This window comes from Candoia aspera, chromosome 2, assembly GCF_035149785.1.
Source record: "Candoia aspera isolate rCanAsp1 chromosome 2, rCanAsp1.hap2, whole genome shotgun sequence".
Taxonomy (NCBI): Eukaryota; Metazoa; Chordata; class Lepidosauria; order Squamata; family Boidae; genus Candoia; species Candoia aspera.
In genome coordinates this window covers 216,566,477-216,588,689 of record NC_086154.1, presented here as the reverse complement: position 1 = coordinate 216,588,689, position 22,213 = coordinate 216,566,477, and positions in this window count along the sequence as shown.

The window sequence follows — 22,213 nt, the reverse complement described above, 5'->3', positions numbered from 1 at the left end:
TTTAAATTATTAAGACATCAGCCAGTTCCTTTTGTATGTCCAGTGTAGCATCTTTTTCCATATCATTCCTGTAGCCTGTTATTTTTAAATCCACTTTCAGATCAGTCTCAATCGTATCTGATAAAACTTGTTCCTCTTTCATAACATCTTTTAAACACAATCTATCTATAGAGGCAGACACTCTTAAAATTAACTTATGGGCCCATTGTTCAAAAATATCCTTCAATATGTCCAATGTTAAAATATTTTGCTTCATTCTGTATTAGTAAATCAAATTTAAGTTTTCTTCTCCTTTAATTGTAATACTTGGTTCTTTCTGGTTCCTTAAGTGTCCAACATTCAAAGTCTCATCCTATCATGTTTTTTAAAGAGAATTCAAAACAACAGCATTTTCCCACAGGAAGGATTCTTATAATTAATTCCGAAACCTTATTTCAAATCCATTTGGACCCTTAGTCTGTTTGTAACTTTCTAAAATCAAAGTTCTAATCACCCTTTTGCTGTTTATTCCAAAAGAAAAAAAAATTAAGTCCTTCAACTTGTATTTAAAACTATTTTTGCTAAGAACTGAAGGAAACCCACCCAGTGCTGTAACACTTGTCGATCCAAAGGTAAGTAGCTGAAAAGCAGTTAATAAGCAATTTCCGAAAGTGATTAGAAAAGGAACTGTGTGAACCCAATGTCCTTTTGAAGGTGCTAATCATGGTTTGAGCAAAATGATGGCTATTCCCTCATCTCTCAGAGTTTTAAACCCGCCAGAGATTGATGTCTTGCAGTCTCCTCCCAAGGATCAACTATATGGAGCACTTGTGGGTGATCTCAAGTCCTCTCCTTGTCCGGAGAGGAATTACTAAGAACCAGTCTACTCGCTGGCTCTTCATTCCACTTTGATTATCAGCTCCGCTTTTAGCTGAGCCTTCTTCAGTTTGCCATTTCTTCCCTGGAAGTGATACAAACTAATTTTCTGAGGTCAATACTTGCTGCACCAAAAAACATCTCTAATGCAGCCCTCAGACTTGAAGCGGGGATGCCCAAAATTGAACATAGGGCTTAGAGGGCAGTTTTGACATGTGGGTTGAAACTTTTATTTTTTCTAGTGAGTCTAGCACTGTTGACTCTAACAGATGACTATGCTTTTCCATGGGCCTCGACAGTAGAAAATAAATTAATCACCATTGGCCTATCCAAAGAACAGCTAATCTCTGCTGGCTATAATCAAGCCAAAATAAGAATATATCAAAGGCTGGAGGATGCATAATTACAAACAAAAACTAGCTCCCTATCACAGAGCTCCAGAATGCTCATCACCGTGAACACCTGGAAACCTGCAAACTATCTGAGCATGTTAAGTCTTCCCAGCCTAAGGAAAGAATTCTTCAGAGCTAGATATAATGTATTACCATCTGCCCTTCTGTATGGGAGATATAACAAAACACCTATACATGAAAGATTAAGTCCATTCAGTTCTGGAGAAATAGTCAAGCAAGTCCTCCTCTATTGCAATTACTATAGATACCTCTGAAAGTACCATATAACACTAATCTTCCAACAGTTTCCAAGCAAAACAGATGAGTTTCATATAAACTGTTATTATGAGACACCAACCAAGGTATAACAAGGAGAGTTGCCACCTATTGCTGGGTGTCAGTGAAGTCATAGTGCCAGCTGACCCACTCAATTTTAATTTTGTTCTGTTATTTATATTTTAAATTTAAATTTTCTGATCTATAATCGTAAAAGATTTGATGTTTGAGAATTTGTAGTTACAGCAATCTTATTCATACTAGGGAAATATTCAAAGATGTCAGTTTCTTCTAAAGCATGATTTTTCTGATTAAATTTATTTAACGCCCATACTTAAAACATAAATATATTAATAGATACATTGATTCATGGGTTGGCAGAATACAAATCTAAGTGTACTTGTTTGGCAGCAGATCTCACTGAAATCACTGTAACCTCCTAAATCTATTTTATGTACTATAGTAAAACCAGTTTTAATTAATCTTAGAAGATGATGATGATGTTATAATATGAAACTCAGTGCTAGAGTTTTACTGCAATAACTAAAAGATTCCTAATCTGAAATTTTATGCATGATTCAATGAATTCAGCAGGACTCAGTTTTGAGTAAATATGAGTAAGATCTGATTGCCAGCAGTTAAAGGGTAATACTGATAGTAATACTGGACAAAAGACATTGTGCAGCTAATCCATCTTTTCCTCCTAAATGGATTTTCTAAACCAATAAAAGTCACGAAAAACACATAAAGCTTACAAATGAAAAACGAAGATGTCTGGGCATTAGTTAACATTCGGTGAGTAAGGTAATCTTACCTTAAAATATCTTCTGGGAGTATTTTATTCAAATTGCAACAATAACAAAGCCAGCTGTCACTGTCCAAATGTGGTGGACTACAATTCTCATATTGCACATCTAGAGGTGTCAGATGAGGAGAGTTGCTATATGATAACATTAATATTTAATCCATTTCACTAGAATTATTATATTACAATGAATACTATGATTCATGTAAGAATTTGAGTTGGTTTATTGCCCCCAAACAGCTGTCATAAATATGCTGTCTCTATTCTGACATTGCTTATCACCTCCACCCAAACAGCAATTCTTCCTGGAGAATTATTGGAATTAAGAGTTTGTGTTCAGATTTAGCTCTGCCCTAGTTCTCTCACCCAAACTAGGCAAAGTGAAGCCCAAAATTTTAGTTTTCTAGTGACACAGTCAGCTTCTACATTTAGAAACACATTCATAAGCATAGGGGAATGGGGAAGGGTTATGAGCTTGATCTCTCTGGGAAGGTCCATATTTGTAATTTAAGGAAAAGATTCTATAATGGTCTTATAAATAACAAAGACCGGTTATATTCTGTATGCAGCTTTGATTCTGATCCAAAGTCCAAAATGAATTATTATTCATCTGTGGAATGTGCCAAATCTTATAAAAGTGGTTCTGAATTATTTCTGGTTTCACTCCGTGAGTAACAGCTTCATTTAGTGCTGTTCCTTTGTGAAATCAGTTACAGTCTGATTCGCATCACTAAATGGAATGTCACTAGTGATATAACTTCTGACTGATATTATTTAGATATACAGGTAGTCCTCAACTTATGACCACATTTGGGACCAGAATTTCCATCGTAAGTAGTTGTGGTTGTAAGTCGAGTCACCACATGACCAGACCCAATTTTATGACCATTTTTATGATGGGCATTAAGCAAATCACTGTGGGCTTTAAGCAAATCCAGCTTCCCCAATGGACATTTTTTGCCTTTTTGCTGTAAACTGGCAAAAAAGGTCACAAATCACTCACATGACCGCAGGACGCTGCAACCAATCATAAATGCGAGTCAGTTGCCAAGTGCCCAAATTGCATCATGTGACCACGGGGGTGGTATGATGGTCATAAGTGCGAATACAGGTTGTAAAGCACTTTTTCAGATGCCGTTGTACCTTTGAACCATCATTAAACGAACAGTCGTAAGATGAAGACTACCTATGTTTTTTTGTTTTGGAGCAGTGGTGTCTGTCCACCTCATTTATTTATTTATTTGTTTGGATATATGTAGAAAATCAAATAAAGAAGGTTCATAAGCTACAATAATTATGTTACCTCATTTTATTTCTATCTACTCTTTTCTCTGTGAACATGGGAAACAATTGTAACTGTCTTCTTTCTGACATGCTTAACATTTGTCTCTGCAAGAAGGAAAGTCTTGTTTTGTGTTCCTTTTTGAGATTTAATTATGCTTTTGTTACTGTTTCATATTATTTGTTTTTGTGAGCTGCTCAGAGAAATTACACTGATGGATGACCATATAAATTTAGCAATAAATCAAATAAATAAGCTAAAAACTGTATCTGAAATCTGCTAACATATTCATGAGTTCTTTTCCTTCAGAGCTTCTCCTCCTAAATATGAATTGTTGCATTAATATACCAGTACATTATTGCAACCATTATATCACTGTAGAGTCCCAAAATCAGAGCAGTGTAATATAGTGGTTATACTGCCCTACTTGGACTGGTGAGATCTAGATTCAAGTCCCTGCTTGACCAGAGAATTTGATGGATGATTGGGCCAGTCATTCTATATCAGCCCGACCTACTACACAGGGTTGTTGTAGGAATAACATTAAGGAGGCTACCTCCACCTCCTCCAACTGCTGTGGTTTGCTTTTAGCAAAGGGGAAAAGAAGCAGTACAAATACAATAAGGAAATAAAGATACGATGGATACATGATGGTGATGTGAAAGAGATATTATTGCAGTGAAATATGTCTATGTCTATGTTTTCAGCTGGAAAGTTATTTATCTTCATCAAGATTCACTGATTTGATTTTATCTAAATACTTTCAGACTGTTTGAGGTATAAACCCTTTCAAAAATAGGGATGCGCAGCTTGAGAACTTTAGTTTACTTCAAGAGACAAATCCAGAGCTCTGTAAACTACCTGCTTTGGGTTGAACAAAATGAAATTTTCAGAAAAGCTAGACCATTAAAAAGGAGATGAGGGCTGTTAAGCTTTTTGAAATATTTTATAATGGTTGGTACCCAGATAGCAATCATCTGCCTCTGACATTGTGCCTTCGTTTAGATGACAAAATTAAGATAATTGATATTCCTTGCCCAATGGTTTTAGATGTGTCTTGTGTCTTGCCATATAAGTCAGTCAAGTAAGAACTTTTGAATTCTACTAAGCTAAAAGAAGCATGCCTTGAAACAGTTTCCAATTCTGCAATGGAAGAATATCACAGAACCATGATTTTAAGTTTACTTTGAATTAACTGAATGCAAAGTAATCAATATACATCAAGCATTTGTTTGACAAGAACTGCCAGAAAGCAAAACAACAACAACAACCACCTAGTGGTTTCATTTAGGGACTCTAGACATGACCATTTATCCAACTGATGGTCCTTTTGCAAAAGAAGCATTATAAAGCCTTATCACCACTAAAAGAGAGGTGATATATACAACTTGGATTTAACTAATAGTGGCAGCCCATTAAAAAGATTCTGCCAAATGCTGAAGCGTAGTTGCAGGATGACTGAAACCACAGCCTTCCCACCTGGAGTGTTATATTTCAGCAACAATTTGGGAAACTTGTTTTTGAGCAGTATATAGATAGGGGAATTGCTGCTGAGATGGATTTAGCAAAAGAGCTTTGCCACAGTGGCTTCTAGTCTCAGCTGCAGAAGAACGTAAATTAGTTAGACCAGGAAAAGCTCCAGATATGGACTGAGCATTTCCCCCTCCCCAACTGATAATAATCCATTCTGGTGGGCTCCAGTACTAGCTTCACTCTTCAATATGTTGATAATACAGCCTCCATTCCTAGAGAGGCTGCGGCATGGCTATAATTATTTTCATTTGGAAAAAAAGGAAGAAAGATGTCTCATCCAATTATTGCCCAGTAAGCCTTATTAGCGTAATTAGTAAGATCTATGCTACACACTTCTATTGGTCATTTTTAGATTGGTTGGAAGAAGAGAACTTCCTAGCTGAGGAACAGGCAAAATTAAGAATGGGCTGAACCACTCAGTATTAGATGAGGAATTGATGCATTCCCAGCTGATTGAAAAATATGCCCAGCCACCTAAATCAGTTCTTTTTGTCCTGTTTGTAGATCTTGAGCAGGCTTTTGATTCTATCTCTAGGGAAAATATTTGGCATAAACTTAAACCATCTCCAATCATCAGTCAGTCAGTCAGTCAATCATGTACTATATATACTTGAGAAGAATTCCAGTCAGAGGGTGAGATGCACCATAGGCAGGCCATCTCTCTGATGCAGTGCCCACCAGTAAGGGAGTTAAACAAGGGTATATCCTGTTTATAGATGGGCGATGATATAAATTTAAATAATAAATAATAATAATAAATAATATCTTGGATCCATTGCAATTCAACTTGTACATGAACTCAGTGGTGGGTTATTTAAATAAAGAAGACTTCCATCCCCACACAACATATTAGCAGGATGGTTTTTATCCATATGCTTTATTCAGATGATGCAGAGGATAATATTATCACAGAAACCAGTAGGATTTAGAAGGCTATGAGAATACAATCTCATTTCTGTAAGGAACACTCATTACAAAGTAACTATGAGAAAACAAAGACATGCATTCTATGAGGGTCTTACTGGCTTGGAGCCTTGATTCATTACAATTCAACTTTTACATGAATTCAGTGGTGGGTTATTTAAATAGAGAACACAAGCCCATTTCTGTGAAGAACACTCATTTATTTATTTATTTATTTATTTATTCGTGTCAGAAGCATCACAATTAAAATAAGGCATACTGTAAAACATAGAATTTAAAATATAAAATATAGAAGTTAAAATATATAAAAGTTAAACAGATCTTGCCCAGAAACTGGCAACATTAATTGTGTTCTGTCGCGCTGTCATGAAGTCCTCAAATGTGCATTGATCAGGGCACAAAGGACAAGTGTACATATGTATTGTTGTCTGCATGTCTCCACAGTCACAAAGGGCAGAGGCCACCAGACAGCCCCATTTGTTCAGAGTATCTCTGGATCTTGTTACGTCCATGTGCAGTCTGTTCAACGATTTCCATACTTCCCAACTTTCGCCAGATCCAGGTGCCAGCTCTTCTGCTGGTTCCATCCAGTGTTGGTTCTTTGTAGCTTTCCATAGGTCCACTCTACTTTTAAATTCATCAAAATCTTCCGTCGACCTAAGGAAACTTTTCCTGGATTTTAATCTCTGAGGAGCTGGTTGTAGGCCATACAGAGGGTGTTGTTTGGATATTGATGATTTAAGCCTCTGTCTATATGCTGCTGCTTCTCTACAGACAGCAGGCGGGGCAATGCCGGCTAGGTGGTAGATCTTATCTAGAGAAGTAGGTTTCAGACATCCGGTAATAATTCTGCTAGTTTCATTCAAAGCAACGTCTACTTTCCCAGCTTGTGCTGATTTATACCAAACTGGGCAGGTGTATTCTCCTGCCAAGTAGCAAAGGGCTAACGCTGTTGTTTTAAGGACCTTTGGTTTGGCAGCCCAAGTAGAATTCGTTAATTTCCTGAGAAAGTTATTTCTTCCACTGACCTTCAATTTAGTATTGATACAGGGCTGTTTATATGTTGGGGCCCTATCTAAAGTAACCCCTAAGTATTTAGGGTTGTAGCAATGCTCCAATAACACTCCTTTCCATGTAATTTGCAGCTTCCTGGCAGCCTGCTTATTGCGAAGATGGAAGGCACATACCTGAGTTTTTGCTGGGTTTGGCCTTAGCTGGTTATCACGATAGTATCAATCCAGCTCTTCCAGGACTTCAGTTAGGCATTGTTCTACCTCCTCAAATGTTTTTCCCTGTACAGCCATTGGCTGTACAGGAATACTCATTACAAAGTATGAGAAAACAAAGACATGCATTCTGTGAGGGTCTTATGGGCTTTGAGCTTTGAGCGATATAAAATAGAGCAGGGTCTCTATTTTAAATATCTGGGCTTCATGTCGTAATATTCAGGGAAATGACACATTCACATTGTCCAGGTTACTCTAAATTATTTCTTTTTTCTTTTCTAGAGGTTCCCAGCTGCATTGACATTTTTTGGAAACAAGACACAGAGCTCAGCTAAACCCAGGCATTAACTGTGATAAACTAGATAGTGTACAAGCCAGCTTTCTAAGACAGTTATTTCAAGTAATGAAATATGTTTCCAATGTTACCCTAGCTCTGAAGGTAGGGCTCATAAAAATTGAAGCAAGGGTGTGGCTTTGTGTGCTTAAAACTGTCTAAAGTTTAATTTTCAGCCTCGAAGTCTGATACATCTTATTCTGACAGATAAATATTATTCTTCCAGGAAACAGCAAATAGAAGATAAATTCCAAAATTACGACTTCCACCTGAGATGCTGATGTCTCTAGGACAGAAAAAGTCTATAGTATACTAGTTGTCAGGGACGCGGTGGCACTGTGGGTTAAACCACTGAGCTGCTGAGCTTGCCAATGGGAAGGTTGGCGGTTCGAATCTGCGTGACGGGGTGAGCTCCCGTTGCTAGTCCCAGCTCCTGCCAACCTAGCAGTTCGAAAACATGCAAATGTGAGTAGATGAATAGGTACCGCTTTGGCGGGCAGGTAACGGCGTTCCACTTAGTCATGCTGGTCACATGACCACAGAAGTGTCTACGGACAAACGCCGACTCTTCAGCTTTGAAACGGAGATGAGCACCGCTTCCTAGAGTTGGACACGGCTGGACTTAATGTCAAGGGAAATATTTACCTTTACCTTATACTAGTTCTCAGACAAAGGATTATCAATATAGAATTGCCAACTGAATATGTAGTAACTTCTCACTTAGAATCCAACTGGGTCATAGCAATTTTAACCCAGCATTGTATCTTGCAACTTACAAATAATAAATTTTGTAGAACTTTCACACTATTGCGGTTCAATATCTAGCTGTCAGCAGAGCTTAAGCCTAAATTCCAAAAATTCCTTATAGCTGAAAGGCCTTGCCTATCATATGCTTGTATTTTATTTCTTTGTCGTTTTTACCAAGATATCCATAATGAGCTACTAACACCTTTTTTTGCCCATTTCCTTGACAGACAGAAGTACAGCTTATTTTGGCAGCTAAAGATTGTACCATAATTCTTGCAGACAATTACTACTCTGTAATTGCAGCCTGTAGAATTTATGTTTTGCTAACACAAAGTAGATTATGCACAACCACCGGTTAATATGTCTGTTATTTACACAAGTTTGTTTTTGTGTTGTCTAAGTCTATGGCCTGTAATAAAGATAGTTACTTACTTAAAAGGTGATGAGTCTTTCTAAATTTCATAGAAACTAGAGCAGGAGGTTTTACATTATCCTCTTTTAATACCTGCTTTTCTTTTTTAAAAAGCATCTAATATTTTGCTTTGAGATATACAGTAACATGATGAAAATGGCAGTGAAGATGGCTTCTTTACTATAGAATCAGGGGTGAAGAATATCCTTTGAAATTCCAGATAGGTTTGATTATAAGAATGGACATAAGGAATTAATGCCTCTACCAGAATGCAGTGAAAACTGATTGCCTGTGGCTGATGCATATGAGATTAACTCATTGGTCTTTTCCATAAAATACATGTTAGCTAGCTAAGGCAACTCACCAAATACAGTCATGCAACTGCATAGGATAACAAGATGTGTAATGAGTGGAAGAAATGGTCTCTTCGTCCTCCCCATGACCTTGTGATTGGCATGACCAATAGTAGTCTCATCACAAAGGCATTTATTTATTTATTTATTTATTTATTTATAAATTTATTTATTAGATTTATATTACCACCCCTCTCCCCCAATGGGGGACTCTGGGCGGTTTACAATAAAAAGGATAGTAAAAACATCTAAGCCTCAGTCACAGTTTAAAAACATAAATAAGATAATAAATATAAAATCCAAGAGGAGATGGAATCTCCTCATAGGTTAATGTAATTTGAGGGCAGGTTTTGCTCCTCTCCCATGATGGTATTTTACATAAACAACAAATGATTTCTCTCTCTTTTTCTTTTTTGTTATACCTATCCTGGCAACAGCATTTTTAGCATAACAGATTGGGAATGGAGATTCATGGAAAATTATTATTTGGATTAGGGTAGATTAAATTTGTTAATTCCATCTCTAGTAATTGAAAATCAGAATTACCCCAATCTATCCAAGAATCAGCTTTTGGCTAGATCCAAGCTTTTCATCCTGAATATATTTGCTTTATTATATAAAGTCTGAATTCTTATATCACTTTCTGTAAATGAAAACGTATATACTTGATAAAAGCAGAACATTGAAAATTATGAGTAATGCATATAATTTAATTCCTTGAGATACATTGAGTATTATGTTATTAGGTATTCCATACCATACACAGATACTTACCCATCACACTATTCTCACTTGGGGTAAAGCAACATGAGGCAAAATATAGAAAAGGAGTAAGAAATAGTAAAATGAAGAAATTAAAGTCATGAGGTAAGGAAAAAAAAAGGCATCATTGCTAAAACTAGTTTAACCCCACCATTTATTATACCTCTCTTTACTTTTCCATCCTTGCAAACTATACTTGCTTCCACCACATCCATAAGCTTTCATACATTGTATTTTGTTTTTTAACTAAATATAATACCATTCAATTAAAACTATTTTTTTAATTTAATGTAGCGGATTGCTAGGCAAAACAGACACTGAGGCTTGATTCTTAAAAGGCTTAAGCATAAAGAAAATTTGGTTTTAGATCACATAAATATATTGGCAGTTCTTCCATTATATCACCTGACTTTTTAGCCTGTTAGGAAACTTCTAACAGATTTCTGGACTTTTGGTGGGGACATGGCGGACTGAACATCTGTGCTCATGGGCTCAGCAGGCAGAACTGACAATGCGGCAGTTTTTTCAGGCTCAGGAAGGTTTTTCCTGAAGCGCAGGAGTGTTTTTCTGGAAAAAGGAAAACACCTGGAATCAACACATCTGTCCTCTGGATGGCTGCTTGTAGCCAGAAGATCACAAATAGCGTTCATGCTCAACTAGTAAGAGCAGCCAGGAGGCTGGGATGTCACCATTTCCAAGCCGCGCTGTAGCCTTAAAGGGGCACTGAGACTGGCCACCCCATTTCTAAATCACCCAATTTATATTTCTTTTAAGTACATATACCTTAAGAGAGGCTTTCTACAGCAAGGAGAAGTGGGTTCTCTTATTTTTGGGATTAATTTTTTTTAAAAAAATCTTTTTAAGCTTTGGACTTCGTTCTCCCTCCAAATATTAAGGAGGATTGGGAGTAAACAACTGTCTCCCTGTTAATGTTTTTTGTACTAAATTTGAAGATATTAGCATTCTCCTACACGTTGAATTGGCTGTTTTGAACTTTCAGTTTTCTGCTTCTACTTTCCCTGGGAAACTGTCTGCATATTTCACTTTCGCTTATGTAAACACATATCGGAATTCTTTCCTATCTTTGACTTTCACTGGTTAAGCTCCTAGGGGGCGCCGTAATCTACTGCTTGAGACATGGAGGATTTTAAACAAACTTTCTCTGACTTCCAACTGTGAGAATCCAGCCAGCCTCTCACTCAGAAAACAAAACTCTTTCTGAGTCAGAGGAGGAAATAGGAACTTAGTGGGCTAAAACCAGGAAAAAGAAACCCAGAGATGAGTCAGCAGCTTGGGAAGAGTCACAGGTGCTGATTGGCCAATATTCAGAGGAGACTTTGAATCCTCCAATCAGTGCATGCCAACAACAGGCAGAAAAGCGCATGAAGAGAAGGCAGCGTGATTGGCTACAGAAGGGAATAGATGCGCAAAGGATTGGCATAAAAGGCAGACATGCTTGGAGAAAGCTGCAGGAGACAACCGATCCTACACCCTGCAGCTTCCACAGAAGAGTCCTTGTCAGCATTGGAGACAGCGTCAGTTACCAAAGAGAGATCAGCACCAGCATTCTCCACTGAAGAGGACTTGAATCCTTCTTCTGCTCCTACCAAAGATCTTCTCCTCGCCAAACCCAGCAACCTCAGTCTCGCGTCCAGCCTCGGATCTCCACGATCACCATGTGCATATCCCAGGCTCACTTCCTGCCCTGTTTTGAGGTTCCAGCCACATCCAGAGTCTCCAGTCCAGCCTTGTTATGCCTCAAGTCTGCAGCCTTCAGTGCAGCCTTGCAACATATCTAGCTCACAGCTTAGTTCCAGGTCTTCAGTACAGATTCAGGGTATCCCTGACCTCCAGTCTCACCATGGATCTTCAGCCCAGTTTAGCTGCACTTTGGGTGCTTGACCTTGTTCAGAAGTTTCGCAACTATCTTGTTGTGCACCAGATTTGCACCCTTGTTTAGAATCTGTGGTCCAGTCCTGCCGTGCCTCGAGTTTCTTGCCTTATCCAGAACCTCCAGCTGAGTCCAGCCTTGCTCCTAGTTCTCAGTCTTGCTCTGTGTTCCTAGTCCAGAGAGTTCAGCCTAGTCCAGAGCCTCCAGCCAAGTCCAGCCTTGCTTCAAGCTCTCAGCCTTGCTCCAAGTTCCTAGTCCTGAGTCTCCAGTCTAGTCCAGAGTCTCCAGCTGAGTCTAGCCTTGCTCCAAGTTCCCAGCCTTGCTCCGAGTTAGTCCAGGGTATTCAGCCTAGTCCTGTGCCTCCAGTCAAACCTAGCTTTGCTTCGGGTTTTCAGCCTTGTTCCGAGTCTCCAGTTCTGAGTATCCAGTCCAGCCCGAGTCATCAAGTCCAGTGCAGTCCGGTCATTAGAGCCCAGATGTATCCAGGGGGTTCCACCCAGCCTCGCCCAACATTCCGGTGCCAGCCTAGTTCAAGTGGTGTTCCAGTCTGAGGTCATTTGACTTCAATTCCAGTAACGTCTCATGCTCCAGCTTCTCTCAGTCTTCCAGCCTCTGTTAGAGAGTCCTGCTCCGCCGCCTTGCTGCAGTCTCCTCCTGCAATCATGCCGGTTTCCTTGTTGCTGCCCAGTTGGTCTTGATTGAAATCAGTTCTTCCTTGATTCTAAGGATTTATTTATTGTAAATAGTTATTTAATAAAGAGTATTTTTGATGTTTAATCTGCCTGGCCACCTCTAAGTCTGATCAGGACACCAGCAAGATTTTAAACAGATTCTTTCTGTTTCCTACCAAGTTTTTATACAAAGCATTCAGGACATTGTGGAAAGTATGAAGTCTAAAATGTGTCATCTGGTTGGGGATGTCATGGATGAAACTGAGGAATTTAACAGTGTCAGAAATGTCTCTTCTAAGAGTGAGATCGGGACTTCTGTTGAAATGCTGGATGAAGATTGGATAGTTGAGTTGAAGGAATTAAAGGGAGAGATCAAGTTGCAAGCCATAAGTGAAATTGATCTTCTGATGGAACACCATGGAAAAGAAGGGGTTATTATGTATGGGAGGTTTTCTGAAGAGCAGTCTATGTTTTTGAGGGGAGCAGTTGGGCTGTTTGATTTTTTAAAGGAAAAAGCTCTGTGTGCATTGTGGGGATATGTAAATACTCTGGTTTATTTTGAAGTGGAATAAGGGTTTAAGAAAATTTATCTGGATTGCTTTTAGGGTTTGACTGATTTCATTTAACTTTAACAATTTGGATTAAGATTATTAAAGTATAATAAGAAAAAATAATAATAAATGTCTGGTTTGGGGTTTAATATGATTAAGATTATTAAAATTGTTGTATTATCAAGTACAATGCAGACAATGTATTGTTTTTTAGTTTGATTTTTATTATAGTAGACAGGAATGTATAGAATAGTAGTAGGAAGGAAATAATTAAATAAATGTTATCTTTGGGGGAGAGTTGATTAGGAGGTCTATATTTTTTCTTTTCTTTTAATGTAAGGGGAGGGAACAGCTGTATTTAGTGATTTTTATAATGTTCCAATGGAATGATTTATAGAAATAATGTGATTTTGGTTTAATATAGAGTAAGGGATTAATTATGAAAAATTGTTGTATATGCTTGCTGTTAAAAGTTGGAAGGCACCTCTTTTTGTAATTTTGAATTCTTCTTTGTGTTTCTACACTTTTTTAGTTTTTTCTTTGTAGTTTTTTGTTTTTCTGTAGCTTTTATCTTTGCGTTAAACTTAATAAAATTTTTATATAAAAAGATACTTCTAAGGGATTTCTGCACTCTAAGTTATTGAAATAATCTACAATTCATATTGCTAGACTACGAATATTGCTAACTCATATGCTCTGGTTTTTGTTGTTGAAAAGACCAGAGTTTCCCAGAATGTGCACTGTTTTTCACACTATTCTGCCTCTTTCCCATGACCCAGTTAAAGTTCTATTCACCAGTTCTTTCCAGCTTAAAATTTGCTGCTCCTACTGTTGATTCCTATCCTGACAGGGCACCAAATAGTGATTGCTTATTTGCTGTGCAGGGTGTGTTAAAGAAAGGGAGTGAGGGATTCCTCTGACTTCCTTTTTCTCCCAGCTCAACAAACAATACATGAAAAAATCTACCAATCTCTCTCCTTAATGAGGGTTGGGACTGGAGCTGGGGAGTTTTCAGGAAGAACTTCCAGACAATGATAACCTCTGGGAGCAAATCTTATAATGTTGTTTGTAACTGCACAAATATTGCTATCTTAGGGATTTTTAAAGAGAATGAACACACATATGGATGAATGAATAAAAACAAAAGGGAAAAGAGGAGAATCAAAGTATTTATTTCTCTAGAAAAATGAGTATTGCCATCTTGCAGAGAATGATGCCAAAATTAAACTATCAAATTCAGGATATCCATTAGGATTTTTAAAATAGCATCTATATTTTAGCAGATAAGAAGGCAAGAAGCACAGTCCATTCTGAGGTTTCTCTATTGGGAGAGTCTAACATTTATATATAATATTCTTTGAAATAATGTCCCCAGGCCTTCTATTCCTCCTGTGAACATTCTAATTAATAAGGTTGCATTACAACCACAAGATGATCAAAAGATGTCATGGAATGCCAATACTTCAAAAGTATGGGATGGGGTATCCTTCCCTTGAGTTCAGTGAAATTTATTTATAGACAACTAAGTATAGAATGGCTGCATGAGACATGTTTATCAGTCTTATTTTGTACAGTATTTTAGATCAGTCTATATTTCATACAAGAGAGTCTTTGCAAAACAGCATAGGGTGTGAAATATTGTATCTGGAGGTTTTATTTCCTCTAGTCAGACATTTAACAAGGAATTCTTACTGAGCTCTCTGGCTAAGTCCTGCCCTCTGCAACTTCACTGAAAAGTCATAATCACACAGTTGCACATTCAGTCTGATTCTCTGCAGGGATAAAGCCTATACGCTACACCTATATACGTGTAAGCTTCCCCATAGCCAGGAAGTCAAAATTTATATCCAGAAATGAAACTGTCTTTTAAATGGTATCTTTTGCATTTGTTTTCAAGTGTTCCACATATTATGATTTGGATTAGCTTTATTTTTGGGGGGCCATTCCCACGTTTTGATCACATGACACACAAGACTAAATGTCATCCTAGGTTTGCCTCCCTACCAAAGTTGGCTTCCCTCTCTTTATAGGATTGTCTTCTACATTTGTTTTCACAGCAAGAACTATAATTTGTAATGAACTGCACACATGGCCATTCTTGGGTTGGGGATCCTGTCGTTCTTGCACAGACTTGAAATTTACAGGATAGCTTTTACAATAATGAAAAATATTTTCTTCATCTCTTGCCATATTTACATACATGTTAACATTTGTATGAGTGTGTATCTATGTGTGATGCTGTGAGAGGCTGTTTTACAATTAAAAATAACTTCTAATGCAGATTATATTTATTCTAGAATAATTCATCTGCAGTAAATTCCAGAATCATTCTTCCTCCATAACAGCCTGCCTATGAAAAGGAGGCTGCAGTTCAATTTAATTTTTTTCCTCCCTTGTTATATGCCTCTAACTGAATATATCTGTCATAGTGATTTAGCAAACATAGCTCTCTCTCTCTCTCTCTCTCTCTCTCACACACACACACACACACATTTGCATTATCATGTCCTAAATCTATATGACCTTGGTTATCTGAAAAGGGTAAACAGGGTTGGAACTGGTTTGTATTTGGATGGGAGATCACCAGGAAACCTCATGATGTAGACTAGAATGGCTTGCTGAAAAATTATTTCCGTACTGTTCCAAGAAAACTACAGGGACGTATCCATGAAGTCACCAGGAGCTAAAATTGAAGGGCATTTTCTTATTTCCTTTTTTTCTTTCTTACAATTTGGGATGGGGGGAAGAATATCAGATTTGGATTATTCTGCAGCTCAGTACTTAAAATTTACATTTTAAATTATTTAAATTAGGTTTATATACATTAATATTTAAAATATAGATGTACAGATCATGAGAGAACCAGTTTGAAGCAGTAATTAAAGGCAGCAAGCTGGAAACCAGGAGACTGTAAGTTCTAATCGGATATTAGGCATGAAGCCAGCTGGGAGATCTTAGCCAGTGATTCTCTCTCAGCCCTATGAATAAGGCAATGGCAAACCACTTCTGAAGAATGTTGCCAAGAAAACTGCAGGGACTTCTCTGTGTAGTTGCCAGGAAACTGACTAAAAAAAAGTTAATAAAAGGCTAGGTTTTAACTTTAGATTTAGCATTTTTGCATTCTTTCAGAAACTTGGAGACTAAATATCTAGCATGCATTTCAATAGTGTAATGCAATATGTTGGATGAGATGAATTGAATGTACATCAACAAAGCCATTCCTAAATCCACTTGCACCTTAAAAAAAACTGGATGGTGAAATTTTTGAAAATTTGAATGTTTTTCTTACATTTTTATCTGCAATTTATTGCTGCATTTATGAACATTTGGGCATGTTGTCTAAAGGTTACATTAGAAAGAGAGTTCCTTCCACTTCATCCTCTGATCCTGCAACCTGTCAGCTGGACTATTTTGGGACACAGGTTTAGTACTTTTTCAAAAGAGCACTAGACTCATGTTCAGAATTTGTCTGATAATTAGATTTTTGCACAGTATTCCTCTATGTGAGGCATGTTTGAAGGATTCAGTGCAAGAGAAGCTTAAAGCTCTTTGTTCCTACAAATCATATAGACAGTATTGCTCCTTTTCATACATGCAGAAGGTATATAAAAAAGAAACTAGCAAGTGTTTCCAGAAAGAAACCATTATAATGATTAATCAACTCTATTGGTACTTAAAGCAAGCCAGGCTATAGGCCAGTCCTTTCCATAACACTGACAGATGTGAACAATATCTAGTATAACCAGCTTTGAAAGCTTTTCTGAAATCCATAACATCACATTTGACTTTGATTAGCTTATTTAATGTGTCTAAAATCAGGGGAATACATATTTATCAGGGCTTTCTGTGGAGAAAATATTTTCTCTACCCTGTGAGTGATTCATGGATGTTTTCCATGGAAACCATAAAAGAAAGCAGCTGCAAAAGAACTTACAGTAATTAGATGGAGCTCTTATACTTTTTACTCTTTCTAAAATGGAAAGCGTTATTTTCCCTTGTCTTTAACAAGGGAACACCAAAAGGTCAGATACAAACAACATTTTCTCAGGTTTTCAGAGAAAAATAATTCCTTAATGTTTTTTATTTCTTTGTGCACAGCTCACAAGCCCACTTCTATCAAAACTTTAAAGCACTAGAATGTCTGGGATTCCTGTCAAGTCTAGACTTCACTTCAGCTCAAAGGAATTTCAGTGTAATGTAATGTAATGTAGTGATTCAGGGGCTGTACAAGCATCAGTATCGCACTGACAGTGTGCAAAGTGATTTGTAAACTTGACCATGTTCATTCTTCATACAACAGATAAGACCCTTAAATACTCCCCTTCATGTGAGGAGGAAGGGAGAATAAGGAGATCATTTGTGATTTGCCCAGGATGACTGTTAAAAATCCAGAAACTTTAGTTAATTGCATGTCATCAAGTTGGGCTCAATCCTGGTGACTTTATGAACAAATGTATCCCATTTTGACCTGCCTTAGGCGATAATCCTACCTCTTTTTAGGACACTTAAAGTGCTGTCAACATGGTATATATAGTTCCCTTAAGCTCTCAGAGAGGAAAGATACATGTGTTACATTATGTCATGCCTCCATGTACACAGCTGTTTTGCGGCGGGGGGGGGGTTTCTCTATTTTTACACAGTGTGTGTCCTGAGTAGTATTTTCAGTTACAATGACCATCAGGAGGCACCGCCTGACCAGTTTCATCCTTATTGACTCTTCAAACACGGCTAGCCAGATGTTATTTTATGGGGTCCAAACCCTCTACCAGGAGTTGCACAGAGATTACCAGGAGTGTTTTCTGTGATCTCATTCATCTACCATATCCATTGGCATCTCCTTCTTCTGCTTCTCTCAATCTGAACAAGCATAAATGTTTTTTTCTAGGCTATTCTGCTCTTACATCAGATACTGTATGTGAGCTTTGGCTTGCTGATCATCACCTCAAGGGAACAATGAGTCTTCATTTGAGCCAGGACTGAATTATTGATTCTTCTTGCAATCCATGGAAACCTTGGTGTCCAAATCCATAATTTGAAGGTCTCTTTCCTCTTTCTCTCTTTCTCAGTTCCCTGCTTTCACAGCTGTTCATTACTACGAAGATGGTTGCTTGAATTATCCTGAATTTTAATCATGATCATCATCGCTGAAAGAACAACAACAAAAATCAAAATAAAATAATTTTTCTCTTACTCATGGCTAATGAACACTTAAAACAGAAATATCTAAAGTCTTTAATATACACACATGCTACGACTCTTTGACACATACAATTTACTTGGCATAGTTCTGGATCATGAGTGCATGGAGGAACAATTTTTAAAAAATTTTAATTTTTTATCCTGCCTTTATTATTTTTATACGAAACTCAAGGTGGTGAACATACCTAATACTCCTTTCTCCTCCTGTTTTCCCCACAACAGCAACCCTGTGAGGTGAGTTGGGCTGAGAGAGAGGGACTGGCCCAAGGTCACCCAGCTGGCTTTCATGCCTAAGGCAGGACTAGAACTCTCAGTCTCCTGGTTTCTAGCCCAGCACCTTAACCACTAGACCAAACTGGCTATTCATGCACTGCAAGGAACCCTACATAGACAGTACATCTCTGAATGCTCCCTGCGGTGAAACATCTTGTTCTACATTCATAAAGTCAAACCACTCAGTTCTAGAGCTGTTATTAGGTTTTGCCATCCTTGCAGTTTTATCTCCAAGTGCAGCATTATCCTTTTTCCCATCTGAAAGAACAGCAACCATTCAAAAATAAAGCAAGTGAACTCAAAGGTATCATTAAGTCTGTTCCCTATCTGTGCTGACTCCAACCACTGAGCACAAATAATTGTTTTTATCAGCATACTTTGATTGGGTTTAGTTACAGTATTTGGTCAAGCTAGTGCAGGCAAGGACAATCTGTGGTTCTTTCAGTTTTGTTAGACTATAGCTTCCATTTCCCTTCACAGTTAATTATGCTGGCTATGGCAAAGGGGAAGCAGAGTTTAACAACTTATGGGTGAGACATGTTGCCAATTCTTGTATTAATAATTAGAGGGTCTGGTAGGATCTTCTTTGGTCAGTCTGAAAAGAACCAACATAAAACTGTGTCTTCCAGCCTGAGGACCAACAATTGGAAATATAAGCAGGCACAAGAACAAGGTATAATGAATATTTGTTCCTGAACAAGCAATTTCTGCAGACCCACTTTTCTTCCTGAATCGCATCACCAATCAGACAAAGAATAGATGAAAAACCCAAAGAAGAGGTACATTCATGGGATAATTTCATATTTGAACTATTTGTAAGATATCTCCCCAATGTATGCAGGTGTCATTGCCAGGAGGATAGCAGAAGCCATTACATCAATCACTCTTCTCAGCCCTTTCACATCTATTTGCGTGATTGCAGCTTTCAATGCTTTCAAGCAGCTGCTGCATATTCCCTTATGGCAATTTTACAAATCATTTGACCCTCAGATACATCTGCTTTCATGTTGGCTGACTTTAGCTATCTTTGCAGCTCTCAGGAAACAAGAGGACTAAAACTATCACATTCAAAGAACACAATGAAGGCATAAACACCAGTGAGTAGACAGCATACAAATAGTTGAAACAAACAAGACATGACAAAGTAAAATATTAAAAGCAAAATATTATTATTAATGTGTGTGATATTCAGGAAGAGGGAATGGGAAAACAAAGGTCTATGATAATTTTTGGAGAGAATACGGCCAAAAAACTATTAATTCTGTAATAATGTGGAAATTAAAAGGCAAGAATTATTATGAACATACATTGGAAAACAAAATCTGTACTTGACCGCTGAGAAGTCAAGAAGAGCAAGGATGGATGCACTGCCCCCATCTGCTCCTGCCAGAGATCATCCATAAATGTGACCAATGCCGTTTCTGTCCCATATCTGGGCCTGAAACCTGACTGAAAGGGGTCTAGATAATCCGTTTCATCCAGAACCCTCTGGAGCTGCAATGCCACCACTTTCTCAACCACCTTCCCCAAAAAGGGGAGGTGGGAGACTGGATGAAAATTGTTCAGTACAGAAGGGTCCAGAGATTGCTTCTTGAGGAGGGGGTGCACTGTTGCTGGATACGCTGCACTTGGGTATACGCTGAACTCAAAGGTATCATTAAGTCTGTTCCCTATCTGTGCTGACTCCAACCACTGAGCACAAATAATTGTTTTTATCAGCATACTTTGATTGGGTTTAGTTACAGTATTTGGTCAAGCTAGTGCAGGCAAGGACAATCTGTGGTTCTTTCAGTTTTGTTAGACTATAGCTTCCATTTCCCTTCACAGTTAATTATGCTGGCTATGGCAAAGGGGAAGCAGAGTTTAACAACTTATGGGTGAGACATGTTGCCAATTCTTGTATTAATAATTAGAGGGTCTGGTAGGATCTTCTTTGGTCAGTCTGAAAAGAACCATTGGGTAACAATGCTGCACTTGGGATATATTCTCCCATAATGTAGCTAAACAACAGGAATAAAGATGGTTGTTTTTTTAAAACCAACATATAATTCAAGAACTTCCTTCCTTGAAGTTAGCCCTGTGAGTTGGTCCAGACAAGAAGCACAACCAGGAGTACTAGCTCTATCTTTATTGTAAGATTACATTAACAGAATCTTGCAAGACAGAAAGTATTTCTCCCTTTCTTTCCTATTACTTTCTGGAAAACTAGGGAGGGTCCCTTTTGAAATGTTTCCCATGCCCTCCCTCCTTCTGTGGGCTGAGATATCTTTTACATGCCAGTTATCCAGTCTGTGGCTCTCTCTCCTGTCTCCCAAGGTCATTCCCACATACCATTACACTTGTCTACCATTGTTGCTCAGAGTCACCTGGTGAGTGGGCAGCCATGTAAATGGAACAAACAAACAAACAAACAAACAAAATCTACTCATGAATCCTGTCTGCCTTATGTCAGGGACATGCACACTTGAAGGACTTTGAATGCCCAATGGAATAAAATCTGTTCTACTGGTATTTATCATAGGGATACTTTACTACTGTAGTGGATTCTTATACACATCTCTAAAGGAACCGAGTCAGTCTTCCCCAATGTGGATGCTTCAAAATGTGTGGACTACAACTCTCAGAATTCTGCTGCCAACAAAATATTGCTGAGAATTCTAAGGGTGAAGTCTACATGTCTGAAAGATGCAAGTTGGCCCAGAGATAGGAAGAGAAAACTGGCAGTTAAAACTGGTGCTCATAGAATTTATGACCAAATTTCTTTGTTGACTGTTTACTTGGCTGTCCATCTTATACTTTCTTTGTAGCTAATTGTCCCTATTCATTCCTCTCCACTGCATAGATAGAGAAATGCTCAGAGGAGCTGCTGTTTGTTCTCTTCCAGTTTTCATTATTAGCCCTCAGAGGAGCTTTTAGGGGGCTCAGCAATTAGAACCCAGCTTGAGCCACCCAGAGTCATTAAGATTTGGGTGGCATATATAGCATTATTACCCAAAGGGGGACAAGATTTGACTTTAACAAGAAACTATAGACCAATATCATTATTGAATAATGAGTATAAGTTGTTCACCATGATCCTAGCTGATAGACTGAAAACAATTTTGCGAAAATTTATTCATGAGGATCAATGTGGGTTTTCACTTAAAGGGCAATGTTACAAATGTGTTGGACATTTTGGAATATTTGGAGCATCATAATGAAAAACAAGCTGCATTGATCTTCGTAGGTGCAGAAAAGTCTTCAACAATTTGAATTGGGCCTTCTTGTTTAAGGTTCTGGAAGATATGAATTTTGAAGACAGCTTCATAAAATGGATAAGATTGATCTACACAGAAAGCACAAATAATTGTTAGTGGAGATTGAACAAACCCTTTGAGATACAAAAGGGAACAAGACAGGAATGCCCACTGTCCCCTCTCTTGTTTATTTTAGTTTTGGAAATATTGAACAGAGATATAAGACAAGATGAGAGAATTGTGGGGGTAAAGATTAGAAAAGAAACTTATAAGTTAAGGGCTTTTGCAGATAACTTGGTGTGGGTTCTAGAAGATCCTTTAAAAGGAATTGAAATATTAATGAGCAGATTAAAATAATTTGGTGCATTAGCAGGTTTTAAGATTAATAAACAGAAGAGGAAGATGTTAACAAAAATATGAAAATAGAAGATCAAACAGAATTGATGAATAAAATGGATTTTAAGATTGAAAAGAAGGTAAATACTTGGGTA